The 23344-nt window shown below is 46.0% G+C and overlaps 1 protein-coding gene across 2 annotated transcripts in view; it reads left to right on the forward strand.

Annotated features, from left to right (window-relative positions):
• CPLX1 (complexin 1) overlaps positions 1-23344 on the forward strand; it is a 142730-nt gene that overhangs the window by 111721 nt on the left and 7665 nt on the right. The window lies entirely within an intron of this gene.

Below are 23344 nucleotides of genomic sequence, written 5' to 3' on the forward strand. Positions count from 1 at the left end.
TCCACCAAACAATATTCCAGTGAAAGTATATGTTCAACAGCCTCAGCTTTTGTAGCTGGAGTCAGTCAGGACCCCACCCTCCTCACTGATGGCATTTGCATTCACAGCAGTATGTCTGATTCTGTCCTCTCCTCACCCACTCCTGATGCAAAAGACCAATTGCTCAGCCAAGATCACTGGCGTTATTACAGCGGCTTTTAACTGAGTCAGGATGGAGCCCACTGCTGTGACTGATAAACACTTATGTGATCCTGGCCCACATCCTCCATTTGAATGGACAATTCTGAGAACATCATAATTGATTGCTACAGAGAAGAGATTTAAGGGCTCCTTCCTGTGGTACAAGTTTAAGGCATAGATGTCTGATGGATAATATTCCATATAACTTGTTCATCGAGAGAGAGACACTCTGAGACTTCATAGCAGCTTTTTAGTTCATGGATGTGCTTCAGTGCTAATTATACTTATTAACCACTCCGACAGGGTCATTCAGATTTAAAGAGCAAAGTAGAAAGAGGCCTTTGGGGAAAATGATGTTGAAATCCATGTACGAGAGCATCGTTGCTTAGAAGCTGGAAGGGAACTTCTTTCGTGACTACCTGCTGAAAACTTTCTGTTTTCCCTCTGGATTTTTTGTGCTATTACAACTCTTGCTCCCTGCAATGAAAACAAAGAAACAAACAATCATGCTAAGGTGTTAAAATATATTGGTTGTCATACTTACCTGCATGGATTCCCATTCATATACAGTGGTACCTCAGGTTACAGATGCTTTAGGTTACAGACTCCGCTAACCCAGAAATAGTACCTCGGGTTAAGAACTTTGCTTCAGGATGAGAACAGAAATCGTGTGGCAGAGGCACGGCAACAGTGGGAGGCCCCATTAGCTAAAGTGGTGCTTCAGGTTAAGAACAGTTTCAGGTTAAGTACGAACCTTCAGAACTAATAACGTTCTTAATCCGAGGTACCACTGTATCCTTTTCTTACCTTGCCCACTGTTGTTTGGTACCATATCCTGTTAGGAAATTGGTTTTGTTTGATATATGTTCCTGCTGCAATTGTTTCTGCAAGTTTCAAATTCAATTGCCATCACCCCTGCTGTGATCACTCTAGATCAGGACTGGAGGAGCCTTTCAGAGGCCACTTGTAAGTGGTGTGTCAGTCTTCATTTCTTAGTGCAGAAAGTATTGATCTGATGGGTAGAGATCTTTCCTATTCTAATTAATTCAAGAGGGTTCTGGAAGCTTCTGGAAGCTTCTCTGTGTGAAAGAAGCTTCATGATGTTTGGATTATACCTTCAGAGAAGCTGAGTACAGCTGGTTTAAACTGGTTCTGTTATCTCTTCTTCAAGATCATGCTGACTATAATAAGAGGCCAGAAGGAGCCCGGGTTTTACTTAATCTATCTCTTTTCCTTCTGGTGTGGTGTTTTGCACATAGTATGCTATAGTGTTAAGGTTTAGACTTGTTATAAGTTCTTGCAAGTTTAAGTCTGCTGCAACTGGATTTCTTATGGACAGTGCCAATCCTGAAATTATTGGATTTGTGACCATTATGCTCATCTGCCTTCAGGAGCAGTAAAGCTCTGCTGGATGAAATACAATTGCCTCTGATCTATTTTGGGAGAATCCTGCAATGTGTTTAAGTTGTTACTCTGCTAACTATACATTGGAATCTACTCTGTATCGATATTGAGTAGAATTTCAGTGACAGTGTATTGGGCTGGAGGCCAGAGTCGGAGGAGCAATGAATATTGTTATAGATTTGGGGGACCCCCCTAAACCCTAGAAATTAATAAATTGTAGGATTTTGATTAATTGGGATATGGAGGAAAGTACAAGTTGCAGAACTGTGTCAGACAAGGAATCCCTGGGCTGACTTATGCAAACCAGCCTGATTGGCCTTTCAGCCTGATTGGTCATTCAGTCATGTCCGACTCTTTGTGACCCCATGGACCAGAGCACACCAGGCACTTCTGTCTTCCACTACCTCCCGCAGTTTGGTCAAACTCATGCTGGTAGCTTTGAGAACACTATCCAACCATCTTGTCCTCTGTAGTCCCCTTCTCCTTGTGCCCTCCATCTTTCCCAACATCAGGGTCTTTTCCAGGGAGCCTCTTCTTCTCATGAGGTGGCCAAAGTATTGGAGCCTCAGCTTCAGGATCTGTCCTTCCAGTGAGCACTCAGGACTGATTTCCTTCAGAATGGAGAGGTTTGATCTTCTTGCAGTCCATGGGACTCTCAAGAGTCTCCTCCAGCACCAGAATTCAAAAGCATCAATTCTTTGGCGATCAGCCTTCTTTATGGTCCAGCTCTCACTTCCATACATCACTACTGGGAAAACCATAGCTTTTACTATACGGACCTTTGTTGGCAAGGTGATGTCTCTGCTTTTTAAGATGCTGTCTAGGTTTGTCATTGCTTTTCATTGTGAGTGCCTGTAACCCCCTGTAATCTTGCTACTGCTTGGCAGAGACACCCAATTTTTTGTAACAATATGAAATTTAGCTTTGTCCAGTAGGCTAGTTTCTACACACATCTCTATCCAGGAAAGCAAGAGGCATTATTGGAGTTCAATGACACAATCCCGGCAGGAGAAACATTCAAGGAAGGTGTATAACGTAGGCTGGTGAGGGATGTGGCCTGTGGGAAGAGGGTGTGACTGGGGAAGGAGTGTGGTCTGGGAGGAGTCCCAAGAGCCAGATAGATAGGCCTGGGGGGCCACCTTTGGCTCTTGGATCTGAGGTTCCCCATGCCTGCCCTAGACCAATTGGGAGAATACCACTGAATTTTCTGGTGGTGTTCTGTAAAGTGAGCTTCCCTTTGTTTTGCAAAGGCAGAACCAGCCACTACAAGTGACACACAACATTTAGCGCTGCTGGAAACCGCAGCCCTGCATCTCTTTCTCTCCCTCACCCCTGTAACCTCCAGTAAGTAAAGCTGAGTGACATGACACCGCTGTGGTTCAGGTTTCCATGCCTCTGAAAGGAAATGTAGAATGGAGATGGGGAAATGTTTGGTACAATGGCATCACTGTTGAGGATGTCTGGTCCCAAGACGTTTGGTTGCAGAATGAAAGATTGGTCTTCTCTGACGCAGAAGGTGGTTGTGGTGGAATTGTCGGGACCGGTAGATCTGTTAATGTTGGCTTCACTCTCTTTCCAATTTCCCCAGTTTTCTGTTCCATGGGCCCCATTTCTGCAGCTATTTGTGACTTTTAAAAAGTCATCCTGCATATCCAAACTACAAGAAAGAAGATTCCACCTAAACATTAGGAAATACTTCCTGACAGTAAGAGCTGTTCGACAGTGGAATTTGCTGCCAAGGAGTGTGGTGGAGTCTCCTTCTTTGGAGGTGTTTAAGCAGAGGCTTGACAACCATATGTCAGGAGTGCTATGATGGTGTTTCCTGCTTGGCAGGGGGTTGGACTCGATGGCCCTTGTGGTCTCTTCCAACTTTATGACTCTATGACTCTATATTCATAAGCATTTCCATTACAGCTTGCTTTGTAGAATGTATTCCTTACCCTAGAAGTTGCCAGCCATATAGCCAGAGATCCAAGATCCAAACACGATTCTCTTTTGGGTGGGTGAAGATCTCCATTCATTGGCTGGGGAAACAGCCAATGATCATAATTTACATGTGATCAGCTTCCAGGGGAGAACTGTCAGGAATGCCAGTTTGGATGGGAAATTACAGCTTTTGAACCTGATCTGTTACCCAAACCATGCAGGGAGGGAGTCCTGATACAAACAAGCAAATGGCCCCCGTCGTATTTTGACATTTCTCTTCTGACTGAAATATTTCTTGATTCTGCTCATCCACCACGTTGCCCACTCTTTTTCACACCTCCCCCTCTTTTTCCACCTCCCTTCCCATCACATTTTCTTCTCAAAGGATGCTCGTAGATTCACGCGAACCTTCCTAAGGGTCATTGACATGAAGCAAAGCCCTTGTTAACGGGGTATTTCAAATTCTGGCATTGATTAATTCTGCCTCTAATGAAGAAATCAAACCCAACCATTTGTTTTCTTCATCTGCGAGTTACGTCATGTCATTAACCTAGATTCCAAGCTGTTTCAGGAAGGGCCTCAAGGTACTTTGGCAAAATAAATAATAAATTCAGTGAGGCAATAATTAATGCGGTCAGGAAAAAAAAGTCTCCGATAAAACTCAGCTATTTTCCTTTTCGTTCTGAAGCTAACAGTAATTAATGCGCAAGAGCAGTATCCTACCCAGCGCAGGCATGATTTAATAATGCTGTCTTTTCCCATGATCCCCACCCTCACCCCAAGCTGCAGAATATGTCAGTTGTACATTCCAGAAGCCCCATATGTCGGACAGCAAAAGGTGTGTTGCAGTTTGATAGCTGAATCAAAGCACCAATCATTAGCAAAGAGGCATGGTGTCAGCAGCTGGGCAAACAGGGCAATTCCTGTAGCCCAAACTGAAGCCCAGCTCTTTCCTAGGCACAGATTAGCCCTTCTTTAGTGTGTGGTTGGCATCTATCTGTCTCCTGTGACAATGGAGGAGTGTGCTTTGGGGGTGAGGTCAAGCTATTGGAAGGTTGCAGTGCCTGTTCTGGCTGTAGAGACCAATGTGAGAGAGACATGTTTTGTTGCAGTCGGGGCAGAAGAAGGTGTCCGGTTGTGCTGCTGCAGGTAAACCATGGTGTTTCTTCTCTCTGTGTTCCTCCCAGCTGTCATTTCTCCTCTGGTCACTGCTATTGACCTGACTGACCCCGCCCCCCCAACACTGCGGTTATCTGCAAGAGAGACCCACATGGCATGGTTGATGTTGGCAGCCTCCATGTCACATTTGCAGGCATTCTTGTAACACAGAGTTGGTATACCAACAGGCCTGGTGTCTGAGACCATCTTCCTGTACAGAAGGCATAGGCAAACTCAGCCCTCCAGATGTTTTGGGACTACAACTCCCATCATCCCTACCTAACAGGACCAGTGGTCAGGGATGATGGGAGTTGTAGTCCCAAAACATCTGGAGGGCCGAGTTTGCCTATGCCTGCCGTAGAGCACATGAAAAAATGGGGGGCCCCAGCACCCCAGATGGTGCCCTTGAATCCACCACAAATGCACTGGGATTGTGCCAATGATGTGTTGCAGTAGGACATACTCATGCATGTTTCACTTCTGCCTTGACATCCTCACATTGTACTTGCCTCTTGGGCTTACCTATTGCTCTCTCAAGGGATGTAGCATAAACTGTCACCTAATTATCACTGTTTAATGAACACAGAATATATATATATATATATATATATATATATATATATATATATGTCCCCTAAACATTTTGGGAACAATTTGCACCTCTCACTCCTCAGAGAGAATAGATTTCCCAGCACAACTGGAGCATTGCTAGTTACAGAGAGACACAAATACATCTCAACATTTACTTATGCTGTGGCTGCCTCCAAGCCAAATGACACCCTCTCCTGTTATATATACATGGAATGGAACACAGATATTTTCTCTCCACCAAACAGAATAGGCAATGCAGAGAACAACTAGGAATGAAAATAAATGTATTGAGTAGTCAGCCAGAGTGCCAACAGAGAGATGCTATTTAGCGGTTTTGCTGCCAGTCATTTTGAACCTCAAAATCATACTCCTCAAGGTGCATCTTCATGCATGATAATGTCAGGGACTGGTTAGATAAGGAGGAGTGGTGGAAGCCACCTGACTAACAGCCCTCCCAGGGAAAGCACAGAGGAAGAGCTTTTAGGTCCTATATCCTAGCTGTCTATATCCTAGACAGCATCTTAAAAAGCAGAGACATCACCTTGCCAACAAAGGTCCGTATAGTTAAAGCCATGGTTTTCCCAGTAGCGATGTACGGAAGTGAGAGCTGGACCATAAAGAAGGCTGATCGCCAAAGAACTGATGCTTTTGAATTATGGTGCTGGAGGAGACTCTTGAGAGTCCCATGGACTGCAAGAAGATCAAACCTCTCCATTCTGAAGGAAATCAGCCCTGAGTGCTCACTGGAAGGACAGATCCTGAAGCTGAGGCTCCAATACTTTGGCCACCTCATGAGAAGAGAAGACTCCCTGGAAAAGACCCTGATGTTGGGAAAGATGGAGGGCACAAGGAGAAGGGGACGACAGAGGACGAGATGGTTGGACAGTGTTCTTGAAGCTACAAATATGAGTCTGACCAAACTGCGGGAGGCAGTGGAAGACAGGAGTGCCTGGTGTGCTCTGGTCCAGGAGGTCACGAAGAGTCGGACATGACTAAACAACAACAAGAAATCCTAGTGTTGGGAAGCTGGCCACAGCCCAAATGAGAGGATGAACTGGGAAGTACTGGAGGCAGGGAGCTTGAGAGACAGTGAAGAGGAGGACACAGGCAGGTGGCCCAACACAGGGCAGGGACAGAAGAAGAAGAAGAAGAAGAAGAAGAAGAAGAAGAAGAAGAAGAAGAAGAAGAAGAAGAAGAAGAAGAAGGGGAGGAGTTTGGATTTGATATCCCTCTTTATCACTACCCAAAGGAGTCTCAAAGCAGCTAAAATTCTCCTTTCCCTTCCTCCCCCACAACACTCTGTGAGGTGAGTGGGGCTGAGAGACTTCAGAGAAGTGTGACTAGCCCAAGGTCACCCAGCAGCTGCATGTGGAGGACCAGAGATGTGAACCCGGTTCACCAGCAGTCAGACTTGGCAGTTCTACCACAGAGCCACTTTGACAGCTTCTAAGCCCCCCTCTCCCAGAACAAGGTGTTTATTGCATGTTGCCAAGCAGAGAGCCAGGCTGACACAGAGATGCTCCCTTGGAGCTCATTGTAGACCGAGGGAGGGGCCTGACACACAGGGCTGCCTTAAGCATATCTGGCGCCGTGGTACAAATATCTCTCCAGCGTCCCCCCCTTTCCCAGAGTTGTCAACCTTTTTTAAGGGGGTGGACTTCGGTCCAGCTCGTTTACATCGCATGGTCCGACGCGCGCTCAGCACTGCATGTAAGTAAGAAGCGCCTGAATCGCAGCCCAGATGGCCTCCTGCGAAGCCTCCCTCTAAACGCCCGGTGCCCCTTACCTGCCCCCGTCCAGGGAAGTCTGCGCCACAGCAGGGCTAGCAAGCATATCAGGTGGCTTGTCAGCTGTGCCATCCTCGCTTAGCGCTGGTATCACACAGGGCGCTTCCCCACTCCAGTCGCAGGGAGGCGTGCAGGCAGCAACGCGGCCAGAGAGGGGCACCCTGCACCTGCCCCCGAGCGTGCCCATCAGGCACCCAGGCACTCAGCCTGTGGCACCCTCCAAAATAATAGGACAGTGGTACCTCAGGTTACAGATGCTTCAGTTTACAGACTCTGCTAACCCAGAAATATTACCTCAGGTTAATAACTTTGCTTCAGGATGAGAACAGAAATCGTGTTCAGGCGGCGCAGCAGCAGCAGAAGGCCCAATTAGCTAAAGTGGTACCTCAGGTTAAGAACAGTTTCAGGTTAAGAACGGACCTCCAGAACAAATTAAGTTCTTAACCTGAGGTACCACTATAGTAGTAGTAGTAGCAGTACATTTTGATCCAAACTGTTCTGATCATAGCTGTCAACTTTTCCCTTTCCTTGCGAGGAATCCTATTCGGAATAAGGGAATTTCCCTTTAAAAAAGGGAAAAGTTGACAGCTATGGTTCTGATGCACATCCCTCTGACTAATCGGAACTTTGCCAAGTTAGCTGAGATTGAAGCAGCTGTACGGCCTGGTCTCAGAGGAGGTAGGCAGCAGTGAAGAAGAGTTGACTCCAGTGAGCCCCCTCCAGAAAGCAACAAAAACTGGATCCAGCACTCACTGTACAAGCTAAGAAGTGGTGGGTTCTTTATTCCTTCTGATTAAATAGCTTACCTACCCATCAGAAATGGCTCATCTGCAACACAGAGCTGCAACAGTGGTGGTTTTGCCACAGCTTACCAGGAGGTAGAGGTAAAGCAAGTTCTACAGGGAGGTCAGGACTGTGGAAGTGTATTAGTGGAGCCAGTCAAGTTCCGCCTAAACATTAGGAAGAACTTCCTGACCGTAAGAGCTGTTTGACAGTGGAATTTGCTGCCAAGGAGCGTGGTGGAGTCTCCTTCTTTGGAGGTCTTTAAGCAGAGGCTTGACAACCATATGTCAGGAGTGCTCAGATGGTGTTTCCTGCTTGGCAGGGGGTTGGACTCGATGGCCCTTGTGGTCTCTTCCAACTCTATGATTCTATGACCTCCCTGCCACCTCTGTTTGCCCTCCAGGCAAGCCCTCAGTGGCACAACTGCCAGAAAGCTAGCACTGGTGTGCCACCCCACTGGCTGAACCACTTCTGTTACCCACTGCATCCCTGGCACACCATGTGGGTGGAGACAGCTGCATCTTCTGGACGGCTGGCACATTACTTTGCAGTTGTCTGAAATGCGGCGAGATAAGGCAGGAAATGACAGCTTTCCTTCTTGTAAAATTAGGAATGTGCAAATCTATATCTGTGTCTGTATCAATAGCCCTAGTGGAGAAAGAGCCTGATTAAGATGGGCATGTGAGAGTCTGAGCAGTTAGTCTTGCTTTCTCTGATCATTCCTGCCAGAAAACGCTTAATAATCCAGATGTTCATAAATATTCAGATGAGCAGGGAGGGGGAGAGTTTGCAGATGCAAAATAAGTAAGCTTTATTACTCAGGATATTTGTAAATTCCATTTATTTAGTTTTCCTTCCTTGTCCCAGTGCCATGAATGTCCTAGTTTGCCTTCTTTCTCTACATAACAGCAATGGCTGAATTTTCAAGGAAAGCAAGTGTTAGGACACTGTTCCTGGCATGTAGCCATTGGCAAAGCAAGGCCTCTTATGTGAGACTTAAAAAAAAGTTCCCCATATTAGTTCCTAAGCTTTGTTTCAGTTTTCACAATAGTTTCACACTTGGTGGTATTTAACTAAGCTTGACCGAGAGTAGACCCATTGAAATTAACATAGTGACTTAGTTGTTTGAAACTGTTTTTAATATTGTGTTTTAATGTTGTGACCTGCCCTGGGACATTAGTGTGAAAGGTGGGCAATAAATAAATTTTAAAAATTCATCCATTAATTTCAATAGTAAAACTTAATTGAACACCACCTCTTGAAACGAATGTGAAGCCCATGTGGAAACATTAGATTTCTGAGGCAATTACACATCTGTGCCGATGATAAGTGGCAGTTGAATGTGTGAACAGAAAACATGTTAGAGCTGAAGTGATATGAACATGTCCACCACATATGATGAAAGGTACCTTCTTTTTCTTTGCACTTCCAACATAAATTATCATCATGGTAGATCTTTGCTAATTTTACCTGGGTTAAGTACCATCTATACATCATTTTCATAATGTTTTCTTTGAATACAGTACATGCAGTGAAATTAACCCCTTTCTTCCACAACCTTTCCCAATCTTCCAACATTATATAGTGTCCAACATCTCTTGCCCAATCCATCATTACAGATTTAACTTGTTCATCCTTTGTATTATACATTTCAGATAAGTTTTTAACATTAGTATCTAACAACTCCGTTTCCAATTTGGATTTTCCCATTGCAAAACCATTTTTCTTATCAAGCTTATGCAACTCATTGAACTGATAATATTGTAACCATCCATCTAGTTTATCTTTGATTTGATCAAACGGTCTTAATTTAAATCCTTCATTTTGTGATTATTAAAGAATCTAACTGGCAAGATCTTCTTATTTACTGTCACGGGGGAGGAAGCCAATTCCCTGAAGCCTGACATTGGTAGAAAGTGGGCCAATATCTTTTGCCCACTTTCTTTCAGGCCCTTCCTCCAGCAGCAGCACTCGCGAAACCTCCCAGTTTCCCAACCAGATAGTTGGATGGTGCTTTGCATGCCTCCTCCTGGCAATTCCTGCAGCCAAGCCAGGACCTCCACAGACACTGCCCAGGCTTGCGTCCCAGAAAGGCCACTTTGGTGCTGCAAACACAGCGGTTTGACTTCACCCATGGAGGCACGCTCCACTGTCTCTCGAGACAGATGGATTCCAACAAAGAACACATATGCATGGTCTGGATTCTGGTAGAGCCATTCCTGATCTAAGTAGTGCAAACTGGCCCAGAGGTCCTAAATTTACTCCCATTCTACCCCTCCTCCCCCCCAAAATTCTGGATTTCTAGCTTTAAAAAACGGATTTGGAAGGGTATTTCAAGAACGCCAATCATTGTTACAATTTCCGCAGGAGAAAGCCACTAGACAATCTGGGAAATGTGGTACAGTGGGCAGTCAATTAACTCAATGTTACGTACTGAGTTGAATAGGATCCAAAATGCAGCAGTCTGATTGGTCCCAGAACAATAGGATCCAAAATGCAGCAGTCTGATTGGTCCCAGAACAATAGGATCCAAAATGCAGCAGTCTGATTGGTCCCAGAACAATGCAGCAGTATGATTGGTCTGCAGGAGCCACCCAATCCAGCTCCAGATGGAAGTGAATCCACAACCTGATTGGCCTACAGGAGAATTCCAGAATTAGCCAATCACGTGGGGCCCATTGTGTAAATAATGTATATAAAGCAGATACTTTGAGGGGACTTTCATTCCTCCTCACCACTATGAGCTGAATAAAGGGCATGAAATCCACTCTCAACTCTGAGTATATTTCACTCAATTAGCCAAAAATCCAATGCTCATGTTCTAGAGTTTGTAATTTAAAGTGATGCCTTTCTCAGTAACTTTCCACAATTGCTAACAGCTGCGTGGCTGCAATGGCAGCCTGTACTCAACGGCAATTCACATGCTTTTAAAAATGCTGAGGCAATGAGATCTCTATCAAAATCCATTTTTTCCCCCAAACGCCAACAGGAACAGCAACAAAATACAATTTCTGCCCAACTTTTTTGAAAAGCGCTACACATCCTCTGAGCTCCTGCAGCTGATGCCTTGTGAGATAGCACTGACATGCAATTATGAAATGGAGCATCTTCCAGAGAACCAAATAATAGCTTGTTGGATGTGAACTAGCCTGTTAGACCTTCTCCCTGAATATCCGAACTAAAAAAACACCTGCAAATTCACATAAGGTGAATTAAATTGATGAAAACAATGTCATTGGCCATATATAATCGGCACATGCATAATAATAATAATAATAATAATAATAATAATAATAATATAGGCAAGCATTGCCCTGAAGAGAATTTCCAATTTTATTGTTTTAAATGCTTTCTTTGTATATTTTAATAAAGGATGTTTAAGGCCCCGAGGGATTTGTTATTGTGTCTTTTAAATATGTGGTGATTTTATATTTGTAAACCGCTTAGAAAACTTTTTGGCATATATGTAAGAAGTATGTAAGTAAGTAAATAAGTAAATAATTTTGATACAACAACTTAAGATATGGAATAACAAAGAAGAGGGCCACTCTTTTTATCCTAAAACAGTAATCACCACACAGACAAAATGCTTGTATAAACTCTGATCTAACTGCTTCTGTCCATCTGGAAAAATGCTGAAAAGCGTCTGCCCATCTGGCCCCCAACCCATCTCCTTAAGGTATTTGCAAGTCTTACTAAATCTGTTTGGGTGTGCCTCAAAAATTCTCAAATGGTTCTTTGTGCAAATTTACTCTGAATTTCAGTCAAGGCAATTTTTCTCTAACAGGTGTCCCATCTTCAGAACCTAAGGTACACTTTTTTGCCATAGGCAGCCAACATCCCTGACCACTAGTCTTGCTGACTGGCATTCAACAGAGAGCCCCTTTGAAGACACTCTGATCAGAGGACCAAAGAGGCAAACGGTGAGCCCCTTTGATGTTGTCCATTTGCAACTATGGCTTGTGTGCAAACTGAGCCTGCAAGTGGACATTTTCCCTCCTGCATACAGATTTGCAGAGGGGGGGGGGAATGTCCATTTGCAGCTGCAGTTTGAATCCAAACCATGTCTGCAAATGGACAAAGCAGGGTTCCCTATCAGCGCCCATCAGCTGATCAGCACTGACAGCAATCCCCTTGGAAGGCACACCGTCACAGCCAATCAGCAAGCCCCTTTGAACTAGCCACCGGATATTTTAATGATGTCAGATGATTGACAGGTGGGCAGCCCCACTCACCTGTCAACGTTGCCTATAGGGAGGTGGAGATGGTCAGGATCTATCTCAGCAGCCAGATCCAGGTCCTCACCACTGAGATGACAATTCAGGGGCTGAATTTGGTGGAGAAGAGCTTACGGGATGAGTGGTGCTTGATGTGCAATGCATCAGCAACATCTCAGCTTCTCATCAGCCATCACACCATGCCTAAGTCTCTATGCACATCTGTACCAGCTGTTGATATGTACCTCAAGCTGGTGGTGCTGTCTGTATGGACTCCAGAGGGCGCCCCGTGCTTCGGGCTGCAGGCTGCTGCCCGCAAGCCTTGTGAGCCCACAGGAACTCCCGCCGGGCTTGCAAGGTTTGCAGAGAGCTTCCCGAAGCCTGGAGAGCAAGAGGGGTCGTGCGCACCGATGCCTCTCGTTCACCAGGCTTCAGCAAAAGCCTGCATTCGCCCCATAGGATGCACACACATTTCCCCTTCATTTTTGGAGGGGAAAAAGTGCGTCCTATGGGGCGAAAAATACGGTAGTTCCCTCCGCCTCTTCCCTGAGCCTCTGCAGCTCAGGAGAGGCTGGAGGGTTACTGGACCCAGAGGCAACCTCAGCTTCCCCTGACGGGACTGAGAGTGGAGCACCTGCAGGCAATGGGTCCTCCATCACCTCAGGAGCCAGAGCAGACTCAGCTGGTGCCTGCACCTGAGGATCCAGCACAGGTGAGGACCCTTCAGGTTCAAGCCCCAGCCCTGGCTCAGCTGGTTCTGGAGGTGGGGACTCCAGTGCAGGCTGGGATTCCTCAGGTTCAGCCTCTGAGTCCGAATCCCAGGCCAACACAGGCTGCCACAACTAAAAGAGCATAAAAGACACAGAACCACAAAATGGGGTGGACATGATTCCCCCTCCACCAACAGCCACTCCATCAATGAAAAAGGCACCTACATTAGCCACTATAACTGTCCCTCATACAGAGAAGTTATTTGCAGCTCTCCTCTGTTCAGAATAGGATGGGAAGGTGGGCTCCCTCTTACATCTATGGGCTCACCTGCTGCTGGCTCTAGGGAACCATGGGTAAATAAATAGATCCCCACTAGGGGATGCCACAAATGAGTAGCAGATAAATTAACGCACCAGCTCTGGAGTGGGGATAGCAGTTTCCCCTCCAGCTGATGTCAATGGAAGAGGGGGGGGGGAAATGCAAAACGGAGACACGCACCTGGAAATTAAAGGCAGACTGGAAAAGCTGAGTCTCCTTCCTGGTCAGACCACCCCCTCATCCTAGTGGGCAGGCCTTAGGAAGTGGAAGTTTCACTGGATCTTCACCACCGCTTCCTTAGTAATGCTCGGATAATCTGAAACCACGTTTAGAGTATGCAAAGGTGTATTGAGATCAATGTGTCCCCTGACATTTTAAATAGACACAGAGTTTTTGAATCACTCAGCTGAACCTGCACGCAAATGAAAATTTGTGATTCGGCTTGTGAAATTATTCTGACTTTGACCCCTTGCCTGAGAGAAATCATCCGTGATCAGTGGAGAGCGGAGTTGAAACTATGCGCCTAAATTTTGTGTTCATTTCTGTGAGTGTTGAAAGGGTTTTGTCGGGGCGGGGAGTGCAGCATCTGCTGAAAACACATTTGCCGTCACTGTCCTTGGTGTCATGGGCACACCCTGGCCTTGCTCCCCATTGGAGGTGGCAGGCAAAATGATTTTGTCAGGGATGTTGTGATGCTGTGTACGATGTGATGGAGGCTTGTACACAAAACAATGTGGGTTTCCTGCAGTCAGCTGAATTGAAGAGTGGGCAAATGAGGCCGTGATCAGGGAGAGCAAAGAAAAATGGTGCTGAGAAGTCAAAACTGGGTTGTGGGGGGACAAAGGCATTCCCAAACAACATCAAAATAATTTGGCAATATATACATTCCCAGTGATGTGTCTGACAGCACTGAATGTTCTACTTGGAACATGAATGCCAGAAATTGGGAGGTTATTTAGCACAGCCCTCCATCAGTGAAGTCTTTTACCATGATGAAATACATAGAACAAGGAAAGAGTTAATTTCTTTTTAGCCTTCAAAGGCTGCCTATTAGTCCTTTCCTCTCCCTCCCACTCTTAGGGGGCAAGAGAGTGTGTTTCATTTCCTGCTTCAGTGCCTCAGCCTCATGGCTCAGGCTGGATGGCAAATCTATTGACTCATCCCCATTCTACCACCAGGGCAATCCATATGGGTCCTTATGGCAGCATTCTTGGAGCAAAGTGAGCTCCCACGATAATGTAGAAGATAATGAATGAGCTTATGAGAAGGGGAATTGAGCTCTTCGCACCTGGTGAACAGCGCACTGCCAAGCAGATGCCTGTGCCTAATGTAAATTAATGGAGCGTCCTTGGTGCTTAATTGTACTGAAGTAATATCACGCCTAATGACCTTAGCGTGGCCTAGTGTTGCTGGGAAGGGAAGCAAAACTCAGGCACAATTCACTCCAAGGAGTTCTCTCTCTTTCAATGCCCTTCCCATATCTTTATAATTTAAGACTTAAAGTATCGTCATAACATTTCTACACCCTTCTCTACAAATGGTAAAAAAAAAGGATGGTAAAGTCCAGTCAAAGGCGACTATGGGGTTGCGGCACTCATCTCACTTTCAGGCCGAGGGAGCCGGCATTTGTCCACAGACAGCTTTCTGGGTCATGTGGCCAGCATGACTAAACATCTTCTGGTGCAATGGAACACCATGACAGAAGCTAGAGCACAAGGAATCAGTGTTTACCTTCCTGCCACAGCAGTACCTATTTATCTACTTGCACTGGTGTGCTTTCGAACTGCTAGGTTGGCAGGAGCTGGGACAGAGCAACAGGAACTCACCCCATCGTGGGGATTTGAACCGCTGACCTGCTGATGGGCAAACCAAAGAGGCTCAGTGGTTTAGACCACAGCGCCACCCGCATCTACAAATGGAAACGGGTTGAAATTGCTTCCTGAAGGAAAAGAAACCTGCCCTCCAGTGAACAGTCTGGTTGAGCCACAGACTTAGGGCCAGATGTGATCTGGCATGATTCGCACCATTAGGAATGGTGTGAATCCCATACACTCCAACATTCCATGAGGACAAAGCAGAAGACCAAGGTGGAAGTGACAGCTGCTGTTCCTTCTGTTCATTCCCATTCCTTTTTGGTACTCTCTCCCTCCCACATGGCCAAAGGGGACAAAGGAGGTGGCAATGACAAGGGGAGCAGCAACAGGTCCAGGGGGCTCTGTTACCAGTAGTGGAGTCCCCTGTTGAAGTGGGTTTCTCAGCAACTGCCTGATGATGCTATGACCTTGAGCCATGAGGAAGCAGCAGCGATCAACCCTTATGGGTGGTGTGGTTGATGAGAGCAAAAAAAAGTTATCTGTCCATGAGTTGGACTCCTTGTACCCAAAATAGAAGGGAAGGTGAGTTCTGGTGGCCTGAGGAGATGCTGGAATGGAGTGGAGGCTAAGGGAGAAGAGCAGTGGAAAGGGGAAGGCTATGGCAGAGATCCTTGTTATGAAAGCAGGGAGGAGTCTTATCTATCCCAAGGCAAGGCAAGGAGACAGAAACAAGAACAACTATACTTGAGCTCATCAGTGCAAGGGGTGATTTCCCCTCAAGCTTTCATCTGTTGCAAAAGCACATCCCCTTGTCAGTGGTGGGTTCCTGCAGGATTCCAAGTCCCAGTGCTTTCCATATGTTGTTGGACTATAACTCCCTACAGCTGAAGCCAGCATAGCCAACGGTCACTGAGGATGTCTTGCCCAAGGGTCTTCAAAAACCTGTGGCCAGCACTGCCTCTGAGAAAATAAAATAAAATAGTTCAATCTACCCTCTACTCCAGAAGTTGCTGTCCCTTGCACCCATACTTGGAAGTACCCACTGAACTCTGTTGGTTTGACTGCCAGGGGATTAGCTTGAATTATGGAGAATGGTTTTGAAAGTCTAGACTAGTGGTTCCCAACCTTTTTTTGGCCATGCCCCACCTAAGCATCTCTAAAATCCTGACATATACCCCCCCCCATGACATATAATTCTTATTATTCAAAAAGTGAACTATTCACGTGGAGGAAGCCTAAAGTGCCATTTACTGTTAATGACTCATTCTTGAATCCCCCCCTTAAAAATCAAATTGCCCCCCTGTGGGGTGCATTCCCCACATTGGGAACCACGGGTCTAAACCCATTGCTGCAAAACAATATTAATCATGCTATACAATGAGCTATAATTGAATTAGCCAAAGGGTGGTGCTGGGGTCTAAAAAGCAAAATTGCATGAAGAATGTGTATATTAGCAATGGCAGATCCTGGGGTCTCAAATTTCAGCAATGCCCTGTGCAATGCCAAATCCCCCCGCCCACCTCTCACCTTTCATTCTACATAATAATTGTGGCACCCCCTGCGGTGCCCCCGAGGCTCTGCGCCCAGTGCGACCAAACCGGTTGCCCTCCCCCAAATCAGCCTGTGATATCAGGAGAAACCTGCACCGAAATGCAGACAATTAACTTGTGGGGATTTTGAAGGAAATGGTAATGCGGTGCAGAAATGTATGGGGTTGAATTTCTGGCTGGGGAAAGGGGAAATGGAGAGAAACTGAAGCTGACACATTTGCTTATCCCCCCGAGGCAATGGGCTCTTTGCTGGTCTTGGAGCCCTGGCAAATGCCCAGCCTCCCCTCCCTCCAGAACCGGCCATGCTGCAGATTCCCTAAGGCGTAATAAAGAACTTTGAAGTGTGTTTGAGAAACGAATAAATATTCATGATGCACACTGAAAAATGCAAGCTGTAGCACAGTCCATGTTTTTTTTTGGGGGGGGGGGGTACACAGAGACAGCTGGATCTGTCAGAATTGTCCTCCAAACTGCAGGCGAGGTGAAAGGGATCCACAGAATGGAGACGAGAAGAATGCCAAAAACAAAATGTGCTTAATTATACTTGAGAAGCCAACAATATTATGTACCCAGGCTGCTGAAAGTTGTTGTTCGGAAATGAATAGGCTGATTTTCAAGAGCTTCTGACGGAATCATGGGGATTCGTTCCAAGAAGAGAGGGAGAGGGCTAGCAGAGCAGTGATCCGTTTCTAAGAAAGGTTGCCAGGCCAGAGACCTGCATAGAAGACATGCTTTCTGACCCGGAAGCCTTGCCCCTTATTAACCCCATTTTAAATGGGGTGTGAGACTGCCATATGTGAGGGCAGGAGGTAGCTATTTGATGGTTTTTTTCTGCGTATGTTTGGAAGGAATTCAGGTAAATTCATTCAAGAGATACAGCACTCTCAAGTGCCCTGAGTGCTTACCAAACCTTATACAGTGGTACCTCGGGTTAAGAACGTAATTCGTTCTGGAGGTCTGTACTTAACCTGAAACTGTTCTTAACCTGAAGACCACTTTAGCTAATGGGGCCTCCCACTGCTGCCGCTGAGCCATTTCTGTTCTCATCCTGAAGCAAAGTTCTTAACCCGAAGTAATATTTCTGGGTTAGCAGAGTGTGTAATCTGAAACGTCTGTAATCTGAAGCGTATGTAACCCAAGGTATCACTGTATTGCTGCAGCTATTACAACTATACTATAAGGCAGTAACACATGGCATGGTGGAGTGCTGCTGTTCACTTGACCTCTGGAGAGTAGTGTTGCTGCTTCTTAGGTAGAGGGGGAGGTGGCAGGGAGGGTGGTGTGGTGCAAACAAACCCACAGGAACGCCAGATTAGCTCCTCGGGTGTGTTTGCACTGTGCCAACCTCCTCGCTCCCTCATTCCCTCTCTGCTTCTACCTCCTAGTAAGCAGCAGTAATGTGACTGACCACTGCTGCTCAGGTTCTCAGCTTGCATGTATTGGGGCTGTGCATCGGATTTGGCTGAATCCTGAACTGATTCAGGCTAACTTGCACCTTGCTGAAGCAGCTACCAATTGCTACATAGTGGATCTGTTGCTCAAAACTGTCTCTCAGAAAGCCAGACAGTCTCCAAATTGTTGCAGTTATTAATTACAGCACCATATATGGCAAACTCCAGGGTGGGAGGAGAGAAGGAGAGCTGGACTTTGCTTATTGAGAGCTGCAGGGCTCAATCAATCTCCATTTGCAATGTTTGAGGGGAGGGATGCTGAAGTCTTAATGCATAAGTTCTGTCTCTTAGAAAAAGTTTGGTGCCATTTGTTCAGCTTGTGATTTGTTTCCATCACAGTATATATCTGTTTGAATGTTTTCCACCCTTTCCCAATCTTCCGATTCTTTTTTAAACATTTGCTGTCTGTGTCTTAGTATCCCTCTCCCCCAGTTTTGGCTCTAGTTTTTAGACAAGGTTTGCTTACAGCTGTGTTCTTTTAAAGGTGTCTTTCTTTATTAGAACTTTGTTGTGAGGGTGGGAGTCCTTTGAGTACAATGTATACCGTCAAGCGTACAAGCTGCCCAAATATTGTGTAATATTACAAACATCAGCGCAGTACAGTCTCTCTTTTTTCCAAAACAACAACAACCCTGGAGCTTCCTGTCTATAATTTTGCAGTGTTACAATTTTGCAGGGGCTGGAATGCTTGCAGATTTGGTAGAAGACAAGAAAGGTATGGTTATTTTGGTTTCCCAATGCAAATCAAACCGATTTCCAAATATTTGTATTTTGTTATCTGGGGCAGACCAGATGATGTTCAGATTGATCTGGTCTGAATCAGGTCCAATCCAGAACTACAAATCAAGCCCAGAAATCAGATTTTGAGGAATCAGTGTACAGCCCTTGCATGTGTACACTCCTGCAAAGGAAAGCCATAACGTCAGAGGAAGTCCACAAAATGTAGCTACAAATGAAAGTGCTCCAGATGGTTATACAATACATATCAAATTGCAATCAAAAGAGAGCAACTAAGGTGTGGCTTCCCTGCTCCCTTTATCTGGGGTAGTTGATGCCAGCTGATTATCAATGAAAGATGAATTTCTTGTTGGAAGAGCTCCTTTCTCCAAAGCCGATCCCCTCCCCACCCCTTTAAACATCCCCATATGCCAGTGAGCATTTGTGTTCCAGGGCATGTGGCACTAAAGGTCAGCACTGACATCCAGCTGGCTGTGTCAATTTATTTCAAGTCCCAACAATACCCGTGTGGTTTGCCAAAATCTGTAATCACAGTAGGAAGAACCTTAGCAGGGAAGAGGTTAGGGTCATTTGGATGGTGGAAGGAAAGCAAGGAGTACTGGGGAAATGAACCAAAAGAGCAAAACAGAATCATTTCTTATCATAGGAACGTATTAGCTGCCTTAAACCGAGTCAGGTCACTGGTCCCTCTTGCTCAGCTCTGCCTATACTGACCCCCACATTGGTGGGCTTACCCCTTGGCAACACTGTAATGTACCACACAACCACTTGGCTGTTGATCCATTGTAGCGTTGCCCCTTGGTAATCCTGTGAGCCTTATGCAAGGTCAAGGATGGTGATCACTAGGGGTCCAAGTGAGAATGAGGACTCAGGGGGCCTGGTCAGGTAAAGGTAAAGGTACCCCTGACTGTTAGATCCAGTCGTGGCCGACTCTGCGGTTGCGACGCTCATCTCGCTTAATCGGCCGAGGGAGCCGGCGTACAGCTTCCGGGTCAAGTGGCCAGCATGACTAAGCCACTTCTGGCGAACCAGAGCAGCGCACGGAAACGCCGTTTACCTTCCCGCCAGAGTGGTACCTATTTATCTACTTGCACTTTGATGTGCTTTCGAACTGCTAAGTTGGCAGGAGCAGGGACTGAGCAACGGGAGCTCACCCCATCGCAGGGATTTGAACTGCTGACCTTCTGATCGGCAAGTCGTAGGCTCTGTGGTTTAACCCACAGCGCCACCTGCATCCCAAGGGCCCGGTCAGAGAGTTGGGGAAAGGCAGGGCATGCTGGGCCTTATTTGGTTATTTTCGGCACAGCTCAGTAAGCACTTTGCCAGCGTTGCTTTCCCAATGACAGAGTCGCTTGCTGCTTAACAGGAAGGAGAAGAGGGTAGGAGAGGCTATGGGGAGGACGGCACCAAGAGGAGTGCCAGAACGGCTCCACTGGTGAGTTTTCACCCCTCTGTGACTCAGCCGCTCAACTGTTCTGGCTGGAACAAGGAAGGGATTAAAAAGAACAGAAAAAGGAAACGGTAGGAAAATGTTTATTAAGTAGCAAGGAGTTTATTGGCAGCCCGGTTAGATGGCAGAGTGCAAATAAAATGATGATGATGATGATGAATCACAGAGGGGTGCAAACTTGCCGGTGGAGCTATTCTTGTAATCCTCTTGGATAATAATAATAAAATAATAATAATAATAATAATAATAATAATAATAATAATAATAATGGTATACCACCCTTTTTCTGCAGATCTCAGGGTGGTTCGCAATGTAAAATGACATATAAAGAATGCAAAATACATAATAAAAACAAAAACAGAAACAAACCAATAAGCCCCTTGCCACAATACGTTTAAAAGGGCATCAAATGTCAAGCAGCCAAAGGCCTGGTTGAAGAGGAATGTCTTCTTCTGGCACCTAAACTATTATGAAGTATTATGAAGGCACCAGCCGAACCTCCCTGGGGAGAGCATTCTACAAATGGGGGGCCACTGCAGAAAAGGCCCATTCTCATGTTGCCATCATCCAGAGCTCTAGTGGAGGAGGAACACAAAGAAGGGTCTCAGAGGAACTGGAGTCATGCTGAGTGTACCTTGTTCCCCGGTGGAGTTTATGAAAAAGTGGAGTTGAGTTATTGACACTTGGCTGGTCACATTAATGCGGGAGGCAGTTTCAGCAGACCAGCTGTCAAAAGAGCACCTGCAACTTACAATAGTCAGTCCAGGGGAAACACTGAAGAGTTTGTCCCAGGATAATCCTTTGATTCCTTTGTAAATCCCATGTAATTTTCTTTTTTTCTTTTTGAAGCTGCTCGTTCTCGTCGAGTGTTTTGCTAGCTTTTGCGGAGAGTTTGTCCATACCAGTTATCCCGCAAATCATGTATATTGAATTTCATCTTGATTCCAGCACATGGCTTAATTAGAATGCAAAAGTGAAAGGGAAGGTGGGGATCATTCGGACAAAGCAATTATTTTTGGATCAGGTGGATGAGTTCTTTTGCAGGAGATAATCTGACACCTTCTGTGCCCTTTCCCTGGTGAAGTGCCGTCTTAATTCAGCATAATTGAAATGGCTTGGAGTGGCCAAAAACAGGTCATTTCCCAAGCTATAGATTTTCACGTAAGTCTGAGCTGAAGGGATCTGGATTGCTAACTGATTTCATTTTTTAAATGCTAGACTGTTTATTTCTAGGGAGTCCTTTTAAAAAAATATGCCAACATTTTATTATGCAACAGTTACATAGAATCATAGAATCATAAACTGTAGAGTTGGAAGGGAACCTGGGGGTAATCTAGTCCAACCGATTGCACTGCAGGAATCTCAACTAAAGCATCCATGACAGATGGCCATTTAACCTCTTCTTAAAAACCTCCAAGGAAGGAGAGGCCACCACCTTCCAAGGGAGTCTGTTCCACTGTTGAACAGCTCTTACTGTCAAAAAAGTTCTTCCTGATGTTTAGTTGGAATCTCCTTTCTTGTAACTTGAACCCACTGGTTTGAGTCCTACCCAAGAACAAGCTTGCTCCATCTTCCTTGTGACAGTCCTTGAGGTATTTGAAGGTGGCTTTCAAATCTCCTCTCAGTCTCTTTTCCAGGCTTAACATACCCTACAGCATTTCCCTTTTTATATAATGATGAAAGTACAGAAGCTGTTACATAATGTCAGGGAACTGACATCAGAGCCAGAAGTGGAGGCAGGGCTCCCAAGCGATGCCGGAGAAGGGCCAAGCAGGGAGAGAGGGGACACAGCAGCTGGGGAAGGAAATCAGCGTAACACCAGGGATAAAGGGGGGGCGGATGGGGGAATCGGAGAGAGGGCTCCAGGACTCCTCGCTGGAGACCAGCAGGGAGAGCACAGGTCCTCTGCTACCCACACCCACCCTGCGCAGAAGACTTCCGTGCAGGGAAAGTAGGCGGAGACTTGGCGTCAAAGAACTTCTTTGCTGAAAGAAGTTCAAGAAAAGCCCACTGACGGATTCTGCTAGCGACTGAACAGCCACGAAGTGAAGGGCTGTCCAGCCAGGAAAGGTTTAACCAGGCTACCTAGCCAGGAGTGGCGGCAACTTACGCACGAGCAACCCCATATAACCATTACACATAAGGACACAGGAAGCTGCAAAGTCAGACCGTTGGTCCATCTACATTCGTACGGTCTACAATAGCTCTCCAAGGTTTCAAACAGGGAATCTTTCCCAACCCTACCTGTGGGCTCAAATGGGACTGGAAATTCTCAACGGCTCATACCCTAAGTTAAAATCTAGCATAATTGTCAAACTTTGATTTTACCACCCAACACTGGTAGAACAACAACAACAACAATTTATATATTCCCCGTCCATCTGGCTGGGTTTCCCCAGCCACTCTGGGTGGCTCCCAACAGAATATTAAAACACAATAAAACATCAAACCTTAAAAACATCCCTAAACAGGGCTGCCTTCAGATGTCTTCTAAAAGTCACATAGCTGTTTGTTTCCTTGACATCTGACGCGAGGGGATTCTGCAGGGCAGATGCCACTACTGAGAAGGTCCTCTTCCTGGTTCCCTGTAACCTCACTTCTCGCAGTGAGGGAACCACCAGAAGGCCCTTGGAGCTGGACCTTAGTGTCCAGGCTGAACGATGGGGGCTGAGACGCTCCTTCAGGTACACAGGGCCGAGGCCATTTAGGGCTTTAAAGGTCAGCATCAACACTTTGAATTGTCAAAACAAAAAAAAATTCCTTCCAGTAGCACCTTAAAGACCAACTAAGTTAGTTCTTGGTATGAGCTTTCGTGTGCATGCACACTTCTTCAGATACATGTGTATCTGAAGAAGTGTGCATGCACACGAAAGCTCATACCAAGAACTAACTTAGTTGGTCTTTAAGGTGCTACTGGAAGGAATTTTTTTTGTTTTGACTATGGCAGACCAACACGGCTACCTATCTGTAACTTTGAATTGTGCTCAGAAACATACTGGGAGCCAATGTCGGTCTTTCAGGAATGGTGTTATATGGTCTCAGTGGCCACTCCCAGCCACCAGTCTAGCTGCCACATTCTGGATTAGTTGTAGTTTCTGGGTCACCTTCAAAGGTAGCCCCACGTAGAGCGCATTGCAGCAGTCCAAGCAGGAGACAACTAGAGCATGCGCCACTCTGGTGAGACAGTCTGCAGGTAGGTAGGGTCTCAGCCTGCGAACCAGATGGAGCTGGTAGACACCAGAACTACAGTATAGCAGTCTTTGCTA

Source organism: Podarcis melisellensis, assembly GCF_964234715.1.
Source record: "Podarcis melisellensis genome assembly, chromosome: 17".
Lineage (NCBI taxonomy): Eukaryota > Metazoa > Chordata > Lepidosauria > Squamata > Lacertidae > Podarcis > Podarcis melisellensis.